Source organism: Artibeus jamaicensis, unplaced genomic scaffold (assembly GCF_021234435.1).
Source record: "Artibeus jamaicensis isolate MK-2021 breed Jamaican fruit bat unplaced genomic scaffold, CSHL_Jam_final contig_1998, whole genome shotgun sequence".
In the NCBI taxonomy this organism is placed as follows: domain Eukaryota; kingdom Metazoa; phylum Chordata; class Mammalia; order Chiroptera; family Phyllostomidae; genus Artibeus; species Artibeus jamaicensis.
In genome coordinates this window covers 21129934-21156698 of record NW_026521407.1, presented here as the reverse complement: position 1 = coordinate 21156698, position 26765 = coordinate 21129934, and the positions used below count along the sequence as shown (strand labels likewise).

The following is a 26765-nucleotide window of genomic DNA, read 5'->3' as shown; positions in this document are numbered from 1 at the left end:
TTGCTACTGTGAGTGCAACTCGCAGCATTTTCTGGGAGATAAAAGGCAGTATTGAAATGAACAAAGCATCCCAATGCAGTGAACTCCGGTGCTTTCTCATTGACGGAGCAGAAATTCCCATTGTTCCAAAAGATGGAGCAGTACCTGCTGGGGTCCAGCCTCGGCAGGTCTCAGGGTCCCCGAAGAATGGACAGCGCAGGTGACAAGTGAAGAGTCAGACACCTGATTGGATGCTGGAGAACAGCCAGCCTCTGTGGGTCTGACCGAACTCACAGAGTTTGATTTAAGCTTTATTTTTATAGAGATTGTTATATAACATTAAAGGAACAGGTGCATGGCATGATCAGTTAAGCAGAAAAAATCAATACAGAGGGAACTAGGAAAAGTACAGGAAATTCTATAGATTCAGTTATGTTAAACAAAGGTTATTTTGATCAGGAGAGCCATTCATCGATTAGAAATAGCTGTATGTACAGAGTTTTAAATGTCTTATTGTTTATTAAAGTTCTTAGAATTTGGCATGGATCAAAAGGATACACTAGACTGAACAGTGGTTCTAGGAAATTTATTACAAGGCCTTTGTGGTGTCTAACTTAGCCATCTATCTTCTTGTCTAAAATGTTTCTTTATGTACTTTGGATTCTAATTCCTTAGTAATTGTTTCTATGTGCTCAGTTTGTAATAGTTAACCAGCTTCTCCTGCTTCTTTACCTGTCTTATTCCATTAATATTTATTCCTGTCCAAGGTAGAGGAGGGGCTGTTACTCCATCAACTTTTAGACGTTCAGGGGCTACCCCGTCGGGGAATTTTGTTCTATGGTCAAGAAATTATTTTGTACAACTTCATTGGAATTCTGCAGATCATTCGGCCTGAAATACAGGCGTCTAAAAATCCTACCACCTATTAATCACAAAGACAGACATGCAAGGAGGGATAGACAGGAAATCCAGCCACAGTTGCCTCTGCTGTGCAGATGCATCTCATCCGTCCCGACTGTGTCAAGGGGCGGCTGTTGGTCGGCTCCCAACAAGCTCCCAGTCATGATTCCCTTTTGGAAAACAAAGGCCAGACCCCCTTTGTGTACGTGAGTCTTCCCGGGTGAGTCAACGTGCAGACTCGTGCTGCAGCCGACTGCGCTGCACTTCAGCATATGGTTATGTGGGTGGAGGTAGCTGGTTTGTGTTTGTGCCAACGGAAAGTGAAGGTTTCTGTAAAATGTCTGCTTAGCAGACTTAAAAAAAATGAATTCAGGGACATTTTAGTTAAAACTGTCACAAAGGTGTGAGTGCAAGAGCCGCTGCGCTGTGAGCCGCTCCAGCAGGACAGACGCGGGACCATCTGGGCTTCTGCCCACCACCGGGATTGACAAGGCGCTGGCATGTGAGTGAAGCGTGCGCTGACCTGCAGGGCAGGTGGCTGGAAGGAGGCTGATTTTGGGTGTGCCCATGAGATTGTAATTAATGGAGGTGACTGAGCGATGTCACAGAGAGGCCAGTGCCTTTTAGAGAAGAATTTCTATGGTGTCCCATGAGGAGGGGCATGCCAGGCCACACAGGACCGCAGGGAAGACATCGGGGGCTGAGCAGGCAGAGGACAGGAGCAAGGGCAAGGCCCAGGCCAGAGCCTTTGTTGAGGTTTCCCTGGGCAAGGTAGGGTAGGGCTGGGCAGAGAGCTTAATGCCAGTGTTGGGTGTAGGAGCTGTCCCTAACCATCAAGTGCCTGGCCCTGGAGTGACGTCACAGGGGAATTACTGGCTCAGGGTGTGCGAGTTCGGCGAGGCCATGGCTGGCCTGCATGTGAGAGGTGTTCTCCCAGGTAGGATGTTTACTGTCCGTAGGAATTAGCTGGTCCTGGGAGGGGCAGGCTGTCCGGGTCTTTAAGCCCCGGAAACTGTAAGATGCAGAAAATAGAAAGCATAATGCAGGGAGAGGGGTGACAGGAGACTTTCAAGGTTGGATGCAAGTGAGACAACCTGGAAGATCAGGTTAGGACAGCAAAATGTCCACAAATAAAGAGAAAACCCACTTTTCCTCCTTAAGAAAAAGCCAATTGTACTGTGCCACTGAAACAGTGGTAGAAAGACTTGACTAGCAAACCAAACCAAACCAACAGACAAAAAGCCCAAAGCCCACCGTGAACAAAAAGGCTCGGATATTCAAACTTTTATATATGGATTTCTTGTTCTTTTACTACTGCATATATTTTAACTTTCCAATGCTGAAATTCAGACTTTTTGACATTTAATATTTCCCCTTCTCAATTGAGACAGTTGAAGAATAAGGTATGTGAGATTATCTTGATGTATGCAGACTGAGGCTTTTTTATACCAGGTCCAACCAGAGAGGTGTTCTGATTGAGAGCTTGTACCTTGTGACCCTCCAGATGGTCAGGTTCATGGTCTAACTGCAGACAAGCCTTGGGTGAAAGTTCTGGCACCTTTACCACACACCAGCTGTGCTTCCTGGCTGTTTCCCATGGTGACTAGTCCAAATCCTTACCCTCTCCCCACCCCCTGCCTCATCCTTTAGACTTGTCATTCTTAACCGATGATGTCACCTTTTAGTTCATTGAGCAAATTGAGCCTCCCAGGAGGGAATTCCAGCAGCTTCCTCCCCCCCCTTGCCAGAAATGCACCTTGACTTTGCAGTCGTTCTTCCTTCCTTTCCCAGGGAGTCAGGCCCCTCCCTTTCTGCAGGATTAATGTCTCTGGCTGACTTCATTTCCCTCCAAGTCTTCAGGGAGCTTGTCTCAACTGTTAGCATTTCCTTTGCTGCCTTTTTGACAGTATCCTCTGCACTGATTTTTTCATTTGCTTATGGAGATGCTCACACTATCCATTAAAAAAGTTTGGCACGGGAGTGTCACACAGCTAGTCAGATACTATCTTGGTCAAAGACAGCCATGTTGTTTAGGTTCTAAAGTGGCGAGCCTGTCCAGTCCCTGTCCCTGTCCCTATGGTGAGCAGGTGCAACAGCTACTTGTAGGGGACGTTAAGGCCTTACCTGCCTCCGACACCTCTGTCTCTTGATTCCTTGTGCTTTCTGCCTCCAGAAGAATACTGTTAAAATGTTCTTTATTTGAGAAGGATGAGGGCCCTAGGTTCCTCCCCCTCATGCCAGTGGATGTGTTAAGCTGGATGGTTAATTTTCCAGGAGGCAGAGAGTGCCTGTCCCAGGGGCCTGGCCACAGAAGCCTCCAGTTTCTGTGAAGACAGTCACAGAAGGGACAAGCCTGGGATGCCAGAGGGTATCCTGGGGTCTCTCCTGGCTGGTCCAGGAGAGAGAGGCATTCAGGAGAGAGAGAGAAAGGACAGAAGGAAAATTCCTACACCACAGTGATCTGCAGGGCCAGGCCTGCTCTGAGGCCCTACCAAGGGCAGCAGAGTGCTTTAGGGACAGACGAGAAGCACGCTGTGGCCAGCTCTTTCTCTCCTGTTGTCCATGCCCCGCCCTGTCCCCCCCCCCCCGCCTCCTCGCCATGTACATTCCTATGCCCAGGGAAAGCGCAGCTCTCCCCTTCTTCCATGACCACCCCGTGCCAGTACATAGTCTACAGCACGGGACCTGCATGTGGGCTTCCAGCTGGAGAGTGTTTTGGGTTGTCATCTTCATCTGCATTGGGAGGATGTGTCTGGACCGATTTTGGGGGACCAGAACTGGAGCACCTGAGTGGAGGGGGGATGGGGAACACTTGGATCAATCTTTTCCTTGTTTTGGGGGGGAGGGGAAAAGAGCAGCTATTTTAGAACATTTGTCAGGTGCCAGTTTCCACTAGGTTCCACCAGCTCCTTGTAGAAGGGAGCCTAATGCCATCTTCCTGACAGTGATTTTCTTCCACCCTCCTACCAGGACCCAGAGAACCGTAAGCAGGAGAGACCCTCTGAAGGAAAATGTCACTCTTTCCCAAGGGTCACTCCCTCCCCTTTTCTTCCCTCCTGTGAGCAGGAGACTTTGTAATCAGCCGTCTCATTTGTTCTGGATGCCAGCTCTCACCCTGCAGTGGACTCACTGTCAGCTGTTCAGGCAGGAGCAGGCAGTTGTGCCTCAGCGTCAGGAGTTGGCTCATTGGTGTTGCCAGCAGGATTGGTCGCTTGCAGGGTGGTTTGGATTTCCTCTGTGATGTTTACACGGTAGGTTCCCAGCCAAACATCCAAGCAGGTAGAAGAGAAGAAATACTGTAGGGATCTGTAGAGGGCAAGGAGCATCGCAGACATAACTGGATTTTGATTTTAGGCCTTTAATGAGATTTATTTAAGGAAGCTCTGCCAGGGGATATTATTCTGAGCGGTCTATTAAAGCTGTGTTTCATTAAGTGAGGTCTGTTTCACATGAGTTGCCTTCTGTTGGCAGCTGGAGTCAGGAGGAATTGGTGTGTATTCTTTGCAGCCCAACAGGCCAACTGAAATGCCCTTGGCAAGGGCATCCTGCCCCCACGGCCCCACCGTGTTGCCCCCAGCTTTCTGCTTCAGCAGTGTACTTTTTCCTCCTGCGGGCTCAGGCCCAGCCAAGCCCCAAGCCCAGGTCTGGTTTTGGGGGGAAAGGAAGTCTAGAAGGAAGCATTGCCTCCTATGGCAGGGGTACCATTCTTGGCTGCCGTGCCCACGTCTTGATCCTGATTTTGTAAGACTCCTTGGCTTGGCTTCCAGCGACATGTGGCTCAGACCTCTGGCTGCCTCCCTCCCCTCCTCCTCTGTGCTCTTGGACAGGGCTGTGGATGTGAACTTCCAGCTAATTTCCCCATTTTCTCATCTGCTTTGCTTTGCCATTATTGACCTGTTTGGATCTGGTCTCTTTCCAGTGTAACTTCCAGGAACTTTGAGGTGTCCTGCAGCCAGACTCCTTGTTCTGGTGTTTCTGGTCTGGTCTGTCTCATTATGAGTTTGAACCAAACATTAGGTAATGAGACCGATAGTTGTAGGGGTCAGGGTTGAGACTAGATGTTAGTGAGAGCAGCGTGGACACGGTGTGTTTATCGGCACAGATGACTGCAGGATGCATAGAAGCACCTGTCTGGAAAAGTGCCATTTAAATACAAATCTGACCAGCATCTGCTACAGTCAGGTGAGCAGCAGTCCATCCAATAAAAAAGAACTGAGATGACTTGGAATTGGGGGCTGGCCTGAGACAAGATGTCTGTAGAGATGGCTGTTTGCATTTGGACCATGGACTCTGAGAAGCATTACCTGAGGTCGTGCCCTGTGCTAGGTACCTGCCCTCGCTCCCGAGGTACTAATGGTAGAGTAGACAGCTGGAATATTTGCAGTGCCTTTTATAAAGAACTTTAAGTGGACCAGAACCTAGTGGTGAAATGATTTTCCTGAAGACAGGAACCTTTTCCAACAGAAAGTCCCCGCTCCTTCACTGTCATCGTCCCCACCTCTGCAGTAACTCCTGTTGGTAATCACTACATTCTGACTTCCCTCTCCCCATTGAGGTCTGAGCCATGTCATCCCCAGTCCTCCTGTGCCAGCACAGTGCCTGCCGGAGGTTGAGTGAACCTCCAACGTCTGTCCCCGCAGTCAACAGTGACAAGAGTGCAGCTGGCAGCACAGCTCCACTTTTGAAGATGGCAGGAGTGGAGAGGGGATGGGGACTGGTTTTAGGGAGAGGGGGCTGAGCTCACAGATTAGAGGAGGGGCTGGGTGTCCAGACCTCTGAATCTGTTGTCTTCTGTTCTTCCAGGCAGACAGACAGATCTCTCCAGACAAATAAAAAGACCAATCAAACCCAATTACTTTGAAAAATTCTGATTGTTTTTTCCTTCCATTATCTTCTCTTCCCACCCCCCGCCCCCCTTTCAAATTTAATGGTGGAAAAAGCAAGATGAATGATCTGGTGTTCTCTGGCTCCCAGAGGTCTGCTAATTACTCTGAGGCGGCTGCCCTTTTGCGCTAAGGGTCTGGCTCAGGCTTCCCACGGCCATGGTCCCGCTGGTACAAGCATCCGAGGGACTCACAGTTGCTGGAATCATTACAAGTGGTGGTGGGAGCACATGAGCAGACATACAGCACTTGAGGAGACAATGGTTATTTTTCTCGTGCCTGACAAGGGGTGTCTTAGGAACTAGGAACTATTCCAGATTGGGGTGTGGCTCAGACACCCAGCATCAGGGCTGAAGCGGGCTTTCACTGTGGACCATCCATCCAGGAAGTTAGATGAGCCCTTGACGCATGTTAGCTTGTGGCTCCTTCCTGTGTACTTGGATGGAGTTTTTAACAAACCTCTTTTTAAACCATTTCCTAGCTATGATTCATCATCTTTGGCTAAGAGGAAAAGAACCTAAATTGTTCTCGAGTCCCGCTACCTGTCTGTAGGCCAGCCCCACTCTGAAGTAGCTATAGGGAGACGGGTGAGTGCCAGGGAAAGGCCCTGGATCTTTTACTGAGCGTCCATCTGGGGCAGAGGAGTGCCCGCCTGAAGAAAGGAGTTTTTAAGCTAATAGTCCACCTTCTGGTTTACCTCCACCAACTGCATGCTGACTCTAGTTCTTCTTTTACTGGCTTTCAGAGTACGCCCAGTTACTCCAGCTGTGTGTACTTGTTCCTGGCGTGCTGGTGTGCACCATTCTTCCCAGGTCTTAGTTTCCCAAGGCTGCCATAGCAAATCACCACCAACTTGGACGAGTTCAGACAACAGACTTTATTCTTTCGCACTTCTGGAGGCCCAAAGGCTGAAGTCAAGGTGTCAGCAGGCCCGGGTTCTCTCTGAAAATTCTGGGCGAGGAGGCTCCCTCCTGGCCTCTTCTGACAGCTCTGTTCCACCCTGGGCATTTTAGGCTTGTAGACGCTTTACCCCCTTCTGCCTCTGTCATCATGTGGCCGTCTTCTTTGTATGTCTTCTTTCCTTACAAGGACACACTTTAAATTTAGGGCTCCCTATTCTCCCATAGGGGCTCATCTTTATTATATCTGTAAAGATCCTATTTTCAAATAAGGCCACCCTCTGAGGTTCTGGACGGATGTGAATCATGGGGGGTGCTCTTCAGCCCACTACACCTGTTATTCATCAGAAAAGCTTAGCATGTGCCTGACCCTGCAGGGAGTACATTAGGGTGCAAACACAGACATGGCCCTGCACTTCCAGAACTTACAGCCTTGAGGGGAAGACAGTGACAAAACCTTGTAAACCACCCGCTGCAAACTGGAGTCTCTCTTCTGTGTTCTCCTATACGGAGTCAGTGTGCGTGTTGATCCTGTTGTCTTTGTCCCCAACACAAGAGGACAGGGCTCTTGTTGCTGGTTCCTACTTTTCACTGCAGCCCACATCTCTGATTGCGTGGAGATCAGACACTGAGCCACACACTGGTCACCTTCAGGATGCAGTGGGCCTTTACCCCAGCAGGAGGGGGACTGTGGGTGGGGACGCTTCCTACCTGAGGGGTCCAGCACCTGCGACTAAAGCGCTCACATCACCTGCCATGCCAGCCTGCATTGCAATTCTTGGCGCTGCGGCTACCCCATTGGCTTTCAACCTTCGTTCCCATAAATATGCAAGGATGAATCTCTCTCCGACTTGATTTAGACCCTATTTTTCAAATTTTATCAGCATTGTTGATAGTCTGATGGATTTCTTTGGTTTTATGATTTCCTGACACATAATTTTTCAGGAGGGCACTGTGCCTTCTTTCTCTAGTAGGTACAGACATGGAGAAAACCATTCGAAGCCTAAGAAAAGGACAGTGCTGAAAACAAGCTCTCCCTGTGCCCCACACTGTTGCCGGTGGACACTAGACGATCTTGAGGCTGTGGCTCCATAATTAGTGCCCACTTCCCCAGCACAGTGATGTAGAAACGCCTGCAAACAGTGGGTTCCGCTGCTTGCAACTGCATTAGTAACTACAGACAAGGCTCTCACTACTTAACAGTTCCCACTTACTTACCACTTTCTTTTTAGCCCTCCTGCTCTCTCACTGATCCCTTTGTCTGCAACCTTCCTTCCCATAGTCAGTTTACTGCCCAGCCACCAGAGTAACCCAGTAATAATGCAGATCAGCTTTGTGTCACAGTGAAGTCCATGGACCTAGCCACAGGCTTCAGGGCCCCTCAGGATTAGGTTTCTGGCTGTCCCTCAGGCCTCATCTGCTGTCACCCTTCCCTCTGTCCTTCCACCTCATCCTGACCTGGCAGGTTCTCAGACATGCCCCTCGTGCCTTTCTTCTCAGAGCCTTTCCTCTGGTTGTCCCTGGGCACAGATGGCACGTGGTCCTCTTGCCCTTGTATTCATAGCAGCAGACATCTCGTCTATGTGTTTCTGTGCTGCCCGTCTCCCCTCCTGAATGTAGGTTCCACCGGAGCTTGGAATCTCTCCCTTTGTGCTCATCACCATAATCCCAGTGATAAGAATACTGCTCTACAGGTGTATTCTCGGTGCAGGGGGAGTGTAGCGTCGAAGTAATGCAGGGGAATGAAAGCGATCATCAGGTCCATCAGCCCTTGTGTTTCCATGAGACCCCTTCTCCCCTGCTCAGATTAGGATTCAACACAAAGAATGTGTAAGGAAACAGAGATTTAGATGGTCATGATTGTAGGGTTTGAGGATGACAAAGCCAAAGCTGGATTCAGGCTGTAGTCGAGGCTAGGGGGCAGATTGGAGGGTGAGCCTTTTCCCTAGCTCTCTGTCTCCTTCCTGGTGGTAATGGCAGGGAGTGGGGGCGGGGTCACTGGGTGGGTGGGTCTTGTCAGGGCCCTGGAGCTTTGCCTTACTTACCTTGGACCTGGGCAGGGCGGTTCAGCCCTGGCAGCATTAAGCATGGCCCAGTTGATGTCCACTCAGGCAGTCACTGTTTCCTTTTTTTTTGCTTGTTTGGGTTTGTAAAAAGCCATTACTGTTCCCAGATGAAGCTGGAGGGTGCAGCCCAATTACTTAGGCGGATGGGGATCGGTTAAGTGGCTTTTATTTAAACAGTTCTGGATGCTTAGCACACCACTTCGGGATGGGCACCTCATGGCCCATGAAATGTCACCTCCTGCCCTAGTGAGAAATCTTCTCTGTGTTGCCTTGGCAGTAGCTTCCCTGAGCGCTGAGCAGCTGCTGTGGAGGAAAGACTGCTGGGTCTGGAGCTGGGAGATCTGGGGACTTGACCTGGCCCTGCCACTGTAGAAAAGAGAACAAAGGTGGTGTGTATGTGTGCATATGCATGTGTGTGCATGTGTGCAGGTGCATGTGCTACACACATGTAAGCATGCACACGGGTGCACACTGCAGATATGGGCACATGCACACATGGTTAAGAGTGTGCGCACACACGCAGTGTGCATGTGGGTATGCCTACGTGCACCCATGCATATGCATGCATGTTTGCGTCACATTGTGTGTATGCATGTACCGGCATGTCACACATGTGCATACATACAGGTGACGTTCAGTTCACCATACATGAATTTATATGTGTGTGCATGTATGATAAAGCAAGCATATGGCTTTTGAGCACTTAAAATATACCCAATGCAATAGATTTAATTTCAGTTTTATTTAGCTTTAATGGATTTGTACTTAAATGGCTGCCTGTGGCTGGTGGCTCCCAAATTGGACACCACAGTATACAGGGCTTCCTTCCTCTTACCTCCAGTGTCCAGTGGTCCCCATCTGCCCCCTTAGGGATTCCCTCAGCTCAGGCCTCTGGTCTCTCTCCCACAGTACCTTCCAAGTTGGTTTCCCTGCTTCTCATCCTTTTGGAATCTGTTCTTGGTGGGCTTGTGCTCACCTGTTAGGGCTTCTCCTAACTGTCATCTCTTCCTCTGTCTCACCCCCATGACCAGGCAGAACTGAGCTCTGTTACCTCTGTGTCTCTTCCCCCACTTCTGTTATTACACTTCACAAATGTCTTACAAATATTAATGAAAATAGAGCTGTGTGCCTCTGTGGGAACTCTGCAAGGAAGGACCAGCTTGGTATTTATTCATCATTCAGTGCACTAGTAAGTTTTTATCGAACAAATGAAAAAGGAATGTGGGTAATCCCTCAAACGTGGTCCCTTTGGCTTTGGAGTACATTATATGCTTCCAATAATTTGATGCAAAAATTCCATCTGTTGAGAAATTTGTAACTGGAAAACCGAGTTTTCGTAGTGCCCTGAAATAAGCTGGGTACATGGAAGACTGCTGATTTGAAGATACTGAGTCATGCATACGCACACCAAGAAAAAAATTAACGTAATCTGTACTAGGCCTTTGGGATTATGTGCACTTTATTAAGCAGTAATTCTTTCGAAATTGGCAATTCGCGTATGATTTATGTTAGCAATTTTCATTTAGCTAAAGTTTGCTGAAATAAAAATATCCCTTCCATACCCTTCTTGCCAGAGAGAGTTTATTGAACATTTTCAATTCGGTTTTGCAGAAGGTAATGTTAGAACGGAAGTGTCTTTCCTCAAACCCCAGCACACCGTGGTGGGCACTGACTTGGAAGCATGGGCTGTAGAGAAGGAAAGAGGAAAAGAGAAATAGGAAGATTGTTACGGGGGTGGGGAGTTGGCGCCTGGAGTCCAGGTGTCTGTGCAGGGCAGCCATCTTCAACCCTTTTCAGCTCACGACACACATAAAATAATTACTAAACTCCTGCAGTGCACCAAGAATATATTTTTTGCCAATCTGACAAGAAAAATAGGTATCATTTTGATTGATTTACAAAAAATAACAATAACAGTAATTACCTATGCTTTTTGCTCCAAAGTGACTTAAAAAAAAAAAATCAGGTGCCTGTACATGTATTGACCAAGAATTAGCAAATGAGACACAACCGCCTTATGCAGCGTGACCAGTAAGATGCAGCTGTATGATGTGACCTATATACGCGTGTTTATGGTTCAAGGCAAGGGCATTCACACCATAAACACTATTGTGAATGCCTGTTATTTGTGTTGGCTGTTATTTTTTATTTGACAGTCTCAGGGAAAAGCAGTCAGTGCCCCTGAGTAAATAGTCAGGTATGTCATGTTTTAAAAGTTCTTGGGCACGCTGGTTGAAGATCTGTGGTGTAGGGGAGGGTGGGCAAAGGCCTTCCTTGCTATAACAGTACGTGCAGAGAAGCATTTAGTCCATTTGGGCCGTCTTCAAACCAGGACGGGGAGGCGTTTTGTGTGGGTACTAGCGTCTTGGGAATGTATCTACAGGCCGGCTTCTCTCTGTCCTGCAGCTGTGTCTTGCTTGTCCCTGCCCTGTTCCCTGCAATGCTGCCAGTGGTGTTCACCTTGAAATAGCAAAGCAGCATTCTCATGTGTTTAGTTAATCAGTTAAGCAAAGGTATGGAAATTGGTTCAGTTCCTGTGCTAGGTCCTGGGGAAACTGTGGCCAGTGGGTAAACTCTGGTCCCCACCTTCACAGCACTGCCAGGTCTGTTCCTGTTGCTTACCAGATCAGGTTCAAACTCCGGCTCTGCCCAGGATGCCTTCCCAATCCTCCTGCAGCAACCCCCCCGCCCATGCTGACATTGTGCTCTCTCTTAATGGCTGGGTTATCTCACAGCTGTTCTGCAAGACTCAGTTTATCTAGTCCCTTCTCTGTGAAACCTTTCCAACTCACTCAGGCGAGGTAGCATCTCCTCCTAGATTCCCTCTACAGTGTTTTTTTCATATATTTATCATTGGCATGGGTTTTGTCCTGTTGTACGTTATGAATTTACACATTGATCTCTTTGCTTTCTTCTTTAAGTTCAGGTGCTGTGTCATATCTGTATGCCTAGCACCTGAAACAGTGCCTGGTATGTGGCTGGTACTCAGGAAGTATCTACAAGGAGAACAGTGTTTTTATGGGGGTTGTAAGTGCCTTTGTAACCCAAGAGAACTCACTTTCCATCTTTCTACCCACCAAGGACTTGTCCCACCTCATTTCATCTCTTGGCCCCTCCTTCTAGCACCCTGTTAGAATAGTGGCATCAAGATCCAGAACCAGGTCTTCTTTTAATCAGTCACTCTGCAACTGTGTGTGCATTGTGGCTTTTGATAGCAAATTAAAGCCCCGCCCATTCCTTTCCTTACCTGTTGTTCTTTCAACATAAGAGTCTTAGGCAATCTAGCAGGAATGAGATTTATAGAGCAAATTTGTAGTATAGGTTGCCAGAGGCTTACTGCTATATGGGGTTTCTGCAGTCCATGTGTCTTCATTCAATGGTATCAGGTTTCTTTTTCCTTTTCTTCCCCCTCTTTCCTTCTGTGGGGGCTGGGGTGCTGGTGGTGGTAGGGTTATTGTTTTCTTAGAACTTTGTGTAAATGATCATTTTGACAAGGGAACAAAAGCCCTCATTCTGATTGGCACAGTATTTGAAATCACAGTCACAGCTATCATTATGAGGGCCTCATTTTGTGGTGATTGATTTAACATAATTGCCTCTTAGAGAACTTAACGTGGAAAATCTGGAAAATACATGTATGCGGGCAGTGAGTGACAAGCTCCACTGGTTTCCCTCCTTCCCTCCAGTTTGTCTCTTGGATCCAATGAGTAAGTTTAGTGGGAGGAAGGCGTTTGGTGCGCAGCAGCCAGGAAATCTCCCTGAACAGTGTCACTTTGAGCTCTTTCTAACTCTAAAATTTGTGTGCGAATCAGGCTAGTGCTTGGTTTGTGGGCCCATTGCTTCTGCACTGGGGCAGCTCGCCTAGAATCCACAGAAATTTATAGCATCTCTTAGCCCTGAAACCACGAGATTCAATTTAGTCTCCTGTCCACTTAGAAAAGATAGTAATAAAATCATCTCAAATCAATGGGGAAATCGACTCCTCAATGTGGAAGGAACAGTACAGTATTATTAAACTATTTCTCTTCATCCTTTTTCTACTCCAGGGAGGTAATTACCTCATTTTTTTCCTGAGACTCTCAAGAGAAGGAGATTCTGTGTTTTTCTTTGTCAGCTATTCTAGTCTCCCAATACCTTTCATAATTAGAAAATAAAGTTATAAATGCCTTCTCTTCTATTGCCATGGAAGCTCATTTTATCTTGAGTAGTCCTTGGTAAAAATAAAGATCTCATCTTTACATTGGTCCTGTACAACATTCTTTCAACAGATCTTTATTGAGCACCTATTGGATGTTTTCTGATCCAAATGAAGGCTCTTCCTTCCAGCCCCTCTTGCCATGCATCCAAGAAGCAGGGTTTGCATCATCCTTATTTTCACTCATAATTTAAAGCCCTTTCTCTGTAGCCTTGTGTTGTCTGCCTTTAGCAATGTTGTATTAGTCAGTGCAGGCTAACATCTGTAAAAAACAGCCCCTAAAGCCTCAGTGAAAGACTATTTCTTGCTCAAGCCACATTCCCATTCGGGTGGCTTGGGGAATGGGTCCTCTGCTCCATGCCCTGTGCCGTGCTCCTTGGTGTATTCTGACACCCAGACTCCATTCATTTCATGGCTCCCACTTGGAGTTCTCCCCTAGATCCTATGCATTTGGCCTGCAGACAGGAAAGAGCATTAGCAAGGAGGATTTCAGAGAACATTCTTAGCTGCCAAGTCTCGAAATGTTATCTAGCTCTTCTGCCCACATTCCATTGGCCAGAACCAAGTCATATGACACACGCAGGTACTGGGAGTGCTGGGAAGTGCAGTCTGCCTGGATGCCCAGGAGGAGGAAGAGATGGAATTTGGTGAACACATAGCAGTGTCCAGCCTCCATCTCCCCCCACCCCACCCCGCACATTGCTGTCAGCTTCCACGTGGACAGTCCTTGGCATGCTCTTCCTCAGGCCCCCTGTGATCACTCCCGGAGCTCCTCGTTTTCATTCAAACATGCACTTCAGTAGTCTGTCCTCTGACCACAGCATCCTGGCTCTCCACACGTTTGTTACTTCACTTCCTCCAGAAACCTGTTTTGGACTTTTTATTTTCAACAGTATCGCCCTCCTTTCCTATCATTCCCATGATTACCTGAATCACTGTCACCCTTGTCCTCCTTCCTCGGCCTTGACCAATCTTCTGCGCCATCTCTGCTCTCTGTCTTGGGCTGCCGAATGCTGCTGAGAGTGATCACAAACAATCCTGGGGATTAGTGCCATTCCAGATTCACTAGACTCCTTGAGCCCCCTTCTCAACCTTCATCCTCCTTTCTCTAGGCAAGTAACTTCATAATAGACAATACAAGGACACTCCCAGCTTTCTCTGCTCCCCTTGCTCCAGACTTACCCACTTACTGACCTTCTCCTTTTCTTCAGCCCTAGAAGATGAGGTGTTTGCTTCCCCAACACAAGGTCAGTTCCTTGTTCTTCCTGCCTGGTCTTCTCTTCCTCGCTCCATCAACTGTCCTTTTTCCCTCTCTGTCCCCTCTTCTCCTGGCTTTTTCAGTCAGTCCACATGTGCTCGTCTGCTCTTTATCTTGGAAAAAAAAGTCTTTTCTCAACTCGACCCCTCTCTAGCTGCCGTCCACTTTTTTTTCTCAGATTTTCAACAAAACTTCTTTAGGTACAGGTCTCATGAGCTGTTTTCATTTCTTTACCTCCTGACCAGTGACTTTCTAAACATCAAATCCAATGGAGAGTCATGTTGTTTTGCTGAAATTCCCAGGACATATGCAATGATGAGCCTCAGCCACTTCTTGAAACTGTCTTTTCCCCTCCCTTCTATGACCCTTCTCTCTCCCGGGTCTCATCGTCTATTTCTGGCAATATCTTACCACCCTCCTTCTGGGCTTCTTTTTCTTTTTCAGTCCATTAAACTGGTTTTTGTCCTTGCATTTCATCAGCAGCCCCCTTTTCTTTCTCTCTTTACTTTCTCTCCTGGGACCTTATGCTGGCTCACAGTGAAGAACTTAGGGGCTGAGGCTCCCAAATCGATTATGGAGTTGAACTTTCTTTCATGGATCGGCACCAAATATCTCCCCTCTTGTTCAAGTAAATATCTTTACTTGTTCGTCCAACAGCCTCCATATTCAGCGAGTCTAAATCGAAATACCTGATCTCCTTCTCCCCCAACCTCAGCTTTCTGTCTCCTTATTTCTGATATCCGCAAGAAAGAACCTAACAGAACCAGATCTATTCAGCTTCTCAAACCACAAACCTCCGCATCTTTTTTCCCCTCTTCCTCTTTTCTAATCCCTCAGATCCACTTAGTTACCAAGCCCTGCTGATTTGGCTTCATAAGCATTTCTTGAGTCCATTCCTACTATGACTACTGGGATAGAATCCCTCATTGTCACTCGTCTGGACCATTCCAAGGGCCTCCTTATGAGTTTCCCTGCCTCCAGTCCTACCCCATCTCTCACCCACCTTGCTTTCACTGGGTCAGAGCCATGCCGAGCAGTCCAACATGTGGCGGCCCAGTGCAAATCTAACACACTCCTTTAGGACAAATCAGAACGAAACCCAACAAACCCACAGTTCCTGGTGAGGAGCTGCGCCTGTGGGGACTGCGGCGCAGGGTAAAATTAGCAGTGACAGCATGGATAAGGATTATAAAAGAGCCGAATCTTAAAAAACTTAGGCGAAAGTCGGAATGTCTGTGCTGCTGAAAAATTGTTCGTTGACTCAAGAAGTCTCTCTTGTGAAGACAACAACCCTGATGTTAGAGACACAAAAGAGGAATAAAACTTTTGTGAAACGTGAGATTAAGCAAAAAGCAGCATTTCTAAGTTGGAATTTTGTATAGCACTTCATTTAAAATATGCATACACAACTAAAGCAATGAATTAAGTAGTATAAATAGATATCTACTATGGAAGTTCATATCTGCTATGGAAGTTCTTGCATTAAAAGTTAGTGGAAAGTTCTGCCTGGCTGGTGTAGCTCAGTGGATTGAGCGCGGGCCTGGGAACAATGTCAGGCATCGTCAGGCAGTTCTCTCCCTCTCTCCTTCCTTTCCCCTAAAGTATAGGTGAAAGTTCTGTAGCATCTTTTCTTTGGCACTGTGGTCAGATACGAAAGAAATAGAAGGCAGATTTTAGACCTTCAAGTACCTCATAATTTAATGGAGTTCAAATGTAGGAAAATGTAAGTTTAATCTCAAGACACTTTTTTTTTTAAGTAGAGGGGAAAGGAGGGAGAAAAAGACGGAGACACACATTGATGTGAGAGAGAAACACCAGCTGTGCCCCAACTGGGGGCTGAACCTGCAACTCAGGCATGTGCCCTGACCAGGGATTGAACTGGCTACCCTTGACTTTGCAGGATGATGCCCAAGCAACTGAGCCACACCAGTCAGGACAGTCTGAAATGAGAATAAAGGTCTTCCATCCCACACACAATAGCTTCGTCTCCATGTCCAAGGAATAATGATTTAATCCTGACTTGTATGGCTCTAGGAAAAATTTCTCAGCTCTTGAGATGGGTCCATCAACATAAACAGAAAAACAGTGCATGGGATTAGAATCCGTGACTTGAGTGCAAGGGCAATGGTTTCCAGGGTGGGATGGGAGAAGCTGTGGAAAGTTGAGTTTCTAAATCCCCACTTAAATCAATCGAGAGACAGAGAAAAATAATTTTTTTCATAAGCACACTCACATTTAGGGTTTAGGTTTGTAGTTAGAACTGAAAGAACAAATAGAAGCAGAGATCTGCTGAGGAGAGTGTGTATTTTTAATGAGGATTTTTTTCTTTCTATATTTGCTGTAGTCCTGGCAAACATGCACACAAATAGCCAGAATTTGCAAGTTGTTCCTGATATATTTTCTGCTCTTTGAATTCCCTGAGTGCCTGCAACATAATTAGAAAGAAGCAATCTTTTACATCAGTAATGGGAAAGAGGCGGTGGTTGCAGGCTGCAAATAAGATGCTACCTAAAGGGAAAATTATAGATGAAGCAGCAACTGATCTCATCATGCAAGCAGAAAAGCAGCTATTGAGGCACTGGGAAGTGTTCCTAGCTGTGCATGCTGACGTCGTAGTCTGATGCTCAGAGCCACCCACTATGCACACAGGCACAGGGGTGACACAGATGAAGGAGAAGGAATGCAAAATCCTCTGGAGAAATGCACATGGTCTTTACTGTCATTTCCTTTGTGGGTGTGAGGCTGGGGACTTGAAAGCAGAGTTTGTGGGGTTCTTTCTTTTTACCTGTTGCATAGTCCCTCCTCTGATACAGAGTGGAAGAGCTAGACAGGCTTTACAAGGGACACAGCTCCTACTTTCAGTTGATGGTCCATTGACTAATCAATTCATTCATTTATCACTTGCTCTATTTGATGAGTGTCTGGACATTAGAGTGTCTACTTGGTGCCATCCTAAATTCTGGGGCTACCTCAGCATACCAAAAAGACAAAGCATCTTCCCTTATAGGACTTACATCTCATGGGGGGCCCAGATAATAGAGATATAAAATACAATGTTCTCTGTTCCTTTGGGGGGAAAAATGAAGCAGAATACTAGGGTGAAAGTTTGAATGGGTAGATATTTTAGATGAGGTTAGGGAAGTCTTCTTTGGGAGAGTGGATTTTGAGAAGAGAGCTGAATGTTGAAAGGGAGGGAACCATTAGAGTGTCTCTGCAGAAAGAATCCTGATTAGGAGCATCCTGGTCAGAGGGAGAATTCTGGCCAGAGGAAGTATCTCACTTAAGAGGGAGCATCTTGGCTAGAGGAAGCATCTGTGAAAAGACCCTAGAGCTGGGAAATGCTGGATGTCTCTGGGGGACAGCTAGGAGACCAGTGTGAATAGGGGAATGTGGGAGGTAGCCAGCCAGCAAGGGGGACAGACCTCGGATGACTAGGACCTTCAGATTTTACTCCAGATATGATAGAAAGCCTTTGGGAGTTTTGATCAGAGGAGTTACATGAGTCAGTCCAACTTACAAAATAATGTTCTGGTGGCCATCTGAAAAGTAGATTCTGGGAGCTGAGGAATAAGAGTGGGGTCCAGGTTGGAGGGGTATGTTTGTGGGGGTGGGAAAGGGTGCCTTGGACTGGAGAAATAGTGGTGGCATTGAATGCTGAACTGATGGGGTTTGCTGATGGGTAAGGGCTATGAGAGAAAGAGAAGGTCCAAGGAAGATTTCCAGAACTTTTGGATTGAATGACTTGGTGAATGGCTGGAGAAGAGCGAGTTTCGGGGTGGGAGGACATCGGGAGTTCTGCATTGAAGATGCCTTGTAAATATCCAAGTGTCAGTACTGAGCAGGCAGATGGAGCCGTGGTTTTGGAGTTCACTGAGATGCTTGAGCTGGAGATATCAGAGTTGTACCAGGAGAGGGTAATCCCTTGGTGGCCAAATAAGGAATGTCCAAAAAGGAGGAATTGATGGCCTTGTGAAATGCTGAGAGGATAAAGAAGATGAGGTCTGGGAAGTGACTGTTGGGCTGGGCCAAATGGAGACCAGTGTGACCCTGACAATAGCCACCTCAGTGGGTTGGTGGAGATGAAAGCCTGATTGCAGTGGGTCAGAGAGAGAATGAGAGGTTAGCAGGTGAAGGCAATGAATATGGAACATTCTCTTGAGGAGTTTTGTTGTACAAAGGGCGTAGAAGAATAGAGTGGGGGCTGAAGGGTACGTGACATCTATGGCAGGATTTTTTAAAATGGGGAGAGCCCTGGCTGGCATGGCTCGATTGATTGGAGCACCATCCCATGCACTGAGGGGTTGCTGATTCGATTCCTAGTCGGGGCACATACATGGGTTGCAGGTGTGGTCCTCCATCAGAGCATGTGTAGGAGGTGGCTGATTGATGTTTCTCTCCCACATCGATGTTTTTCTCTCTAAAGTCAATAACTGTTTCCTTAGGTGAGGATTGGAAAAAAAGAGGGAGAGGGATAGTCAAGAAGGCACATGCCAATAGAAATAATTAAGTAGAGAGGGAGAAATTGATGACCCAGAGAATTGAAGAGCGATGTTGCTGGGTAGGTGGGAGGGGATGGTCTAGGAGGAAGGATGGCCCATCTGTGTATCAGGACAGAAGACTGCACAGGTGACAAAGATGCTGGAACATTGATGCATTTGGTGGTGGCAAGCCAAGGAAGTTTTCTTCCGATTTCCCAGTGAAATAAGAAAAGACTGTATGCTGGGAGGAAGGAAGTTTTAGAAGATTGAGAATGAAGGAGTGAAATGGATACCTTTGGAGGTAGGAACATGTCTCCTCAAGGGGCAACTCCAGGCAGCCTGGTGCTTATAATGAGGGACCACTGCTGGATGAGGAGGCAAATGAGGACACAGGTGAGGATTCAAAGTAAAGAGGAGGTTGGGCCAATAGCATAGAGGTGGCAGCGGGACCAAACAATGATCGAATCGAAGATTCGGAAGGAAGGAGCTATAAGCATAGGAGGCAGGTGGTCAGCCGTCTGGGATGCTTGGAATTGGGATTTTGCAGGTGGTTCCTTTATAAATAATGTCCATGGGATTAGCTGGCTGAAATGGCATGTAGTACATGTTCATTGGAGGTGAGGCAGGTGAAGAACCAAATAAGGACCCAAAGCCAAGGTATTGAGTGGTTTATCTGCATGAGCACTGGCATCACTAATTATGGTGCTTCCTTCTTCAATGAAGGGGGAAAGGTTTTGGTGAGAACTAGAGGATTGTGAGAGATAACCTCTTAGCTAACAGTTTTAGAGGGGTGCGTTGAAGTCCTAACGGAATTCACCTCAGTTTTGGAATGGTCACGGCTGCATAGACCCAACACTTAATTTAAATAAATAGGAAGCTTAAGCCCTGGCTGGTGTGGCTCAGTGGATTGAGCACCAGCCTGTAAACTGAAGGGTCACCAGTTCAATTCCTAGCCAGGGCACATGCCTGGGTTGCGGGCTGGGTCCCAGGTTAAGGGCCTTGTCAGAGGCAGCCCATATCTCTCACACACTGATGTTTCTCTCCCTCTTTTCCCCTCTAAGAGTAAATAAATGAGATCTTTTAAAATAAAAGGAAGCTTAAGTTGAGTATGCTGGAGTCATTGACATTCCGAGCTTCGTAACAAGCTATTTCATCTGAAGGTAGAGAGGAAGCAGAAGCTAAAAAAAATAGCTGGTCTGAAAATGCAGTAATGACCTAGAAACTGATTTTAGAATCCAAATCTGGTCCACAGGAAATCTTTTCTGTTGGGTTGGCCAAAAAGTCTGTTACATTTTCTTTTGTGAAAAAAAAAGCACATTTTTATTTTCACCAATAAATTTTATTGATTTAGGTATTTTTAGTAGGTCAGCTATCACCTGCTATTGGCTTCTAGTGGGTAGAGGCCAGGGAGTGCTGCTAGACATCGTCCAATGCATAAGGCAGCCCCAGAGCAAAGATTATTTGTCCAACATGTCAATAGTACCAAGAAACTTTGCCAACCACTTTTGACCCATTCAGTGAGTCACAGTACCTTCTCCATACACTGTACAAATATTTTTTTGTGTTTCAGTTGCATTTTTACCTTTCTTGAAATAATGAAGCAATAACACACCAAAAATATTCATATCTTCCATCTGCAATATTAAAATTGTTGCACAAGACTCACCAATTTTGAAAAGCATTTTTGAATGCATGCTGATATGACAGCTGTCACAATACAATGTAACAAAATTGTTTCAAATGAAGTTAAAGACAACTGAGCACTACTAGAGCCATCGTATGGAAAAAACGTAATGGACTTTTTAGCCAACCCGGCTAACTGGAAGTGTCATCGGAAGCCCTTGAGGCAACCAGGTGAGAATGGCCATGTTTTCCCTGGCGTGCTGGAAACACGCCCACGAAAATCATCTGAATGCTCTGAGCGGAACACAGCTCTGGACCATGTTTTATGCAGTTTCACTCACATGTGCTTGTGCTTCTATGAGGCCAGCCCACCCTGTTGGTGCAGGGCTGAGTGATGAACCCTGTGACTAATCCACTTAAAGCACCTGCCGCTGCGAGCAGAGCCTGGGAGATCTTTCACCAAGAAAAGCAGTCGACCTAGTCCTACTGAAGTCAGACGCTATTTCTTGCCAAGGATCAGAGCTCCAGAGGAAACTCAGACTATTAGATATTAAATGATTGCATTAAGTGACTTGAGTGAATAAAACCGTAGAGCAGGCCAGCTTAGTAATGGGGTTTAAAGACATGCACACAAGGCTGCAAGAAATATGCACGGAACGGGCCAGTTAACTACATGTATGGCTCAGAAATGGCATCGCTCTTGGATTTCCTGAGTGTTCCTCTTCTCCCTGTCTTGAATTGTGGCTACAGTGGTCCCCTCTTATCCACGAGGGATGTGTTCCAAGACCCCAAGTGGGTTCCTGGAACTGCAGATTGTAGTGAACCTCTGTATATCAGGTGTTCTTTCCTATGCACTGCATACATGCCTGTGATAAAGTTTAATTTACAAATTAGGCACAGTGAAAGATTAGCAACAATAACTATAATGAAATAGAGCAATTATACTGTAATGCAAGTTTGTAAAGGTCGTGTCTCTCAGTCTCTCTTAAAATATCTTGTAGTTTATTCACCCTTCTTGTGATGTTGTGAGATGGTACAGTGCCTTACTAAGTAAGGCAAGGACTTTTTCACCTTAAGGAAGCACTTCACAGCTTCTCTTCAGTGTCTTCAAGTTTCTAGCATCACTGCTCTTGCAATTTGGGGCCATGATGAAGTAAAATACGTGACTTGAACACCAGCACTGCTGTACCGTGACCGTCAGTCTCATCGCTGAGATGACCGTTAAGTGAGAAGCAGGCGAGTTCTGTATACAGTGGAGACGCTGCACAAGGATGACTCATGTCCCAGGTGGGGCAGAGTGGGATGGCGAGAGATCTCATCATACCGCTTAGAATGACGGGCAATTCAAAGCTTCTGAAATGTTCTTTCTGGGATTTTCCATTTAATATTTTTGGACTCTAGTTGGCCACAGCTAACGGAAACCACAAAGAGAGAAATTACAGATAAAGGGGGTGGGGGACCGGCTACTGTATATGCAGTGTGTTTCCTAAAGAAGGAGTTGAAAAAGCTTTGTTTCGATTGCTTCCTTAGAATGCCCTACTCTGGAGTGTCAGATAATCAGGTCATAGTGTTACTATTATTAACAATAGCGACCACCTCTAGCAGATGTCATGGGATGGAGGAATAAAACAGACTGATAAATCCTAGCCAGTAGCTTCTTATTAAGTAGAAGCTGAAGAGGAAAAAATAAACATCTATAAGAGGGAAGCTGAAGTAATTCTGCAGTCTCTGAGGAAAGTACATATGTTTATTTGGGCAGCTGGTATGTTTTCAAATACACGAGAGTCGACTTTAGGAAGCTGGGGGCCTCTCTTGTGTTGAAGACCGTTTAGAATGTGTCTTCTTGACATCAGCCACTTAGAGATTTCTAAATCAACCACAGATGTTGTCCTGTGTCCTAAAGAGACTCACGGAATGCCAGCCTCAGGAGATACTCATTAAAATAATAAAAAGGGGAAAAGATTCTGTGAAAGAATAAGTTTGGGAAATGACACATATGCCCCCTTGACAGAGTAATGGTCCTCACTTATCATTCAGAGGCTCTGGAAATCCCACAGAGAAGAAACTTAGTTAACATCATTTAACCCAGAATTTTCCCAACACTTTTAAGAACTTTACTGAGGTACAGTTGGCACACAGGACACTGTGCACATTTAATGGGTACAGTGTATGCACCTGTGAGGACATCCCCATTCCTTTGTACTGCTGTTCAATTTCATTGTGTGGGTGTATCAGGTATCTTTGTCCATTCACTGACTGACAGGCGTTAGGTCGTTTCCAGTTTTGGGGGTCACAAACAAAGCTGGAGTGAACATTCATGCATAAGTCTCTGTCTGGACATATGCTTCATGTTGTTATGGATAAATACCTAACTGTGGAATGGCTGGATCATAGAGTAGGTATATGTTTAAGTTGACACAAAGCTGCCAAACCATTTTTCCAAAGTGATTCTGCTATTTTGTTTTGCAGTCAATGATGTGTGCGAGTTGATTCCTCCACACCCTCACCCACGCTTAGTACCGTCAGTCTTTATACTTGTCGCTTAATGGGAGTGTACTGGTATTTCCTGGTGGTTTTCATTCACCTTCCCCCAGTGACTAAGGCTGTTGGTCATCTTTCCAGGTACTTACATGTCATCAGCTCTGCCTCCCCAGCTCAGGGGGCCTCCCGGGTTTCACCTGAGGTCCCTCTGCTTGCTCTGCATCCTGGGAACTCTCTCAAGGTGCTGAGCTGGGAAAACCCTTGGGCTCACTCATTTCTTTTCCCTTTCTGAGATCACTGCCTTGTATTGCCCGCCACTCACTTGAAAATGACGTTTTGTATATTTTGTCTGTTTTGTTTTGTTTTGGTTGTTTCAGGTGGGAGGGGAAATCCAGTTCCTGTTCCTCCATCTTTGCTGTAAACAGAAGCTTCCAAACATATTTTAAGTTTATCCGACTCAAGAAAATTCAATTTTCTTGTCTGTTTTTTCTTTAAATCTCATAGAACTTTAGTTCTATGGAACACATATTGGCAAAGATGAGATCGTAGTTAATACACTGGTCAGGAGCCCTAGGACCGTACAAGGCCCAGCAAATTTATCCGAACGATTGCCACAGTGCTCCTTCCCTGCCTTCCCGTTGTGTGCCGGGTAGGTGATTGACTGTTGCATCTTTGCGCATCAGGTTTATAGTTGAGGCGGATGACATTTTCTCCACTTTAAACACAAGGAAAGAATGTCACACACATTTTTAATGAATATCTCTCCGTCATACTCATCTGCAGCGGATCTTGGTCTAGAAATATCCTTTCACCTTTATTCTGGTCACGTCGAAACCTCCAAGTGACGTTCCACTGGGTATCGGAACTAATGTGGATTTTACCTCTAATCCATCATATTGTGAATGAATGTGAACTTCAAAGAGGCAGAATTGATGCAATGACTTTTCTATTCCGAGGCTTAAAATTTCCAACAGTTGTAGGATAAAGTCTGAGATCTTCAACATGACAAGAAGCTTTTATTGCCTGTCTCATGCCTGTCTTTATAATGTCATCTCTTCTTTCTCCATGACACACCCAGCATTCTAGCCCCGTGGAGCCACTTGTGATTGCAGAAAGAATCCCCTGTTCTTTTACATTTCCTTGCTTCAAGACTTGTTCCTTCTATCTAGAGAATCCCTTAAACTTCAAGATGGTTCAGGCCTCTTTTCCGATCTTAAGACTCCCTGGACTTTGCAGGCAGAATGAAGCATGACTTTCTTGCTACTGTAGTGTCTCAGCAAACCTAACACCATCCTTACCATTTTGTATCAATACCCCCTATATACCCGTCTCCGCATCCGCCAGACATACTAGGTGGTGAGTGTTTTGAAGATAGTGACTTTATGTCTGTTTGTCTCTCCATCTCCCACATGCCTCAGACAGTGGTTGGAACTCAGGGGCCCCCTCAAGGACCCTATTTTCTCCCTAGTGCAGACATAGCTTGTTAGAAAATCAGCAAACATAGGCAAAGGAGTGTGCCCGTCACTGTCAGATGACTGGATGAATCGCAGAACTTCGCCAAGTCTCTGCTTCACATGGGGCTTTTCTGTGGTCAGGGCGGCATCCATGTGGGGTCCCCATGCAGGCTGCGCTGTGTTTGTTTCGTCTGGACTGGAGCTTTGGCTGCACGGGGTCCGGGTGTCTCTGTGGCCTGTTTGAGGAGGACAGCTGGTCAGGGCAGCCAAGGCTTCCGAGTTGTCTGAGCTGCTGAGCCTTTCAGTCTGCGAGTCTCTCTCTCCCTTGTCAGTTTTTCCCAGAGATGGTTCAGCTTTGCTGGGTTTTGTGTCAGAGTCTCTCAGTGGCCGTAAGTTCTGCGGGTTGAGGTGGGGTTCGGTTGTTATTAAGATTTGTTTGTTTATGGTTTTGAAAGAGGCGGCGCATGTTGCTCTTGATCACTATGATTGTTCAGCAGAGAATATTTGTTCCATGTTTAAATAACGCTTTAAAGAAGACTCCTCCTTCTACGATATCTCCCCAAATGAAGGTCATCTTTCTTTCATGGTTCCCAGGGCCAGCAAAGCTGCAACAAAATATTGTGGTGTAAAGAATGTTAGAATATGGTTTTCCCCCCGTTTTAATGGCAGCAATTTAGCGTAACCACAGCGTGGTGCCACCATATCTCTAAAATATTTTAAGTACTTTTGCTACAAATGTACTGTTCCAAATCTTCTGTTCTACCCTTCCACAGTGATCATCGTACTTCTGCGCATTATGTTTTTAGACCTAAGTAGTAGCTGATATTGAAAAGCGTAAGTTATTAACCCAGAAAACTGTAAGCTTTCTATGTGTATCTTAATTTTTCATTGGATTTAAATTTCAAGTCTAGGGGAAATTTTCAAGTACAGTATGAAGTGAATTTTTCTTTGCTCAGAATTTGGTGTTGATTTTCTAGTTATGGGATCAGAGTCAGCTGAGTATTAGCTCTAAGATGTGGGGGGAGGGTGGGGTCTCAGTGGCAGAAGCCCCTTCACACAGCCCCTCGGTGCCTCTGTCCCTGCAGCCCTTGTCCCCAGGACAGGAGTCAGTAACCCAGGATTCATTAATAACTGCTTGGAGTTGCAAGACATGTTTGTGAACGTGTATGTTTTTCTAAGGAGATGGTGAGTACCTTTCATCAAATTCTCTAAGACATCTGTAATCATAGAAACAGTTAAAAAATTACTTTTTAGGGACAAGATGTGGGAGTCATGTGGGGAAAGATGAGAGCTCATATTTATTCGGCACGCTACTGATGTGAGGTGACACTCGTTGGCAGGTAACCCTGTCCTCCACTCTCTGCCTTTGCTCTTTGACTTCTGGGAAGCTGGGGTCAAGGCGATACCACATGGGCAGCCAAGGGTATAAACACAGGAGCCATGAAACCATGACTGGATGATCTCATTAGCGCTCTTATTTCTCAGACACTGTCCTCCAATCTGAAATCTCTTAGGTTGTTGTTATGAGAAGCTAAGTCCTGATCTTTTTAGCAACCCTCTTTCAAGACAGGAACATTCAGAGGATCAGCTCTGGAGTGCCAAGGATTCAGACTAAGAACAAGTACCTGTGACAGACCCAAAACCAAAGCAGAACTCTTGATAAATGGAACGTGATTCTTTTTTAGTCCCAGGACCACCATGCTGTCAGTGATAGATGAAAGAACCACTGAGAGATGCTGACGTTCAGCATTCTCAATTTATCTTCCTAATAGAAATTTAAGGAGCAACAATACAGACCATTTAAGATGCTAAGAATGCTTAGAACAGATTCATTATTAAAGAAGAGTAGAAATTACTTTAACCTGTTTGCACAGGAGGAATGCAGAATTACCTAGTGCAGAAGGGTTTAAAAGTGAGAAACTAGAGTCTCTAAAAACAGGAAGAACAAGAGAGACCCCTACCCTCAGGTTACCTTGAAATAGCCCTGCTGCTCTGTCCGGTCCACACCTCTCAGATGGGCATTATCTCCGTGGACTTGGAAGGAATATATCTGTGGTCAGGCAAGGGTGACTGTTGTAGTCCCCACCTCTCCGAGCTATTTAGGAATGAATTTTAGAAACTAATCAAGATCCACACGTCATTCTCTCATGTGTCTACACGAGATGGATGGAAGAAGCAGCTCAAGAAGCCAAAATTTGCCTCATTCCTCCAGGAAAGCGGGCACACTGGCGAGAAGACCCCTCCTGCCTTCAAGTTCCTATTTCTCCACCAGCTTCGTGCCCTTCCTTGCTTTCCCCTGAGATTATCCCCCTTTTCTTCTCTGCAGTAAGACCACCCCCCTGCCGCAGAGGTTTTATATGTAAGACTCTGCCTTCATTTTTAAATGCTGCTGGTACAAATACATGAGCAGCTGAATTACCCCATATCGATTTAATTACATGGGTTTTTCTGTTTATCCACTCATTGCTCTGTTCAGTAATATTTGTTGAGCCTGTGTGTCAGGCACGGGATGGAACAGTAAGCAAACTGACAATCCACAGCCCTCCTAG

At 46.1% G+C, this 26765-nt stretch overlaps 1 protein-coding gene across 4 annotated transcripts in view; it reads left to right on the top strand.

Annotated features, from left to right (window-relative positions):
- The window catches only part of SLC39A11 (solute carrier family 39 member 11), a 337009-nt gene that overhangs the window by 187468 nt on the left and 122776 nt on the right, over window positions 1–26765 (top strand). The gene's annotated exons all lie outside the window — the stretch shown is intronic.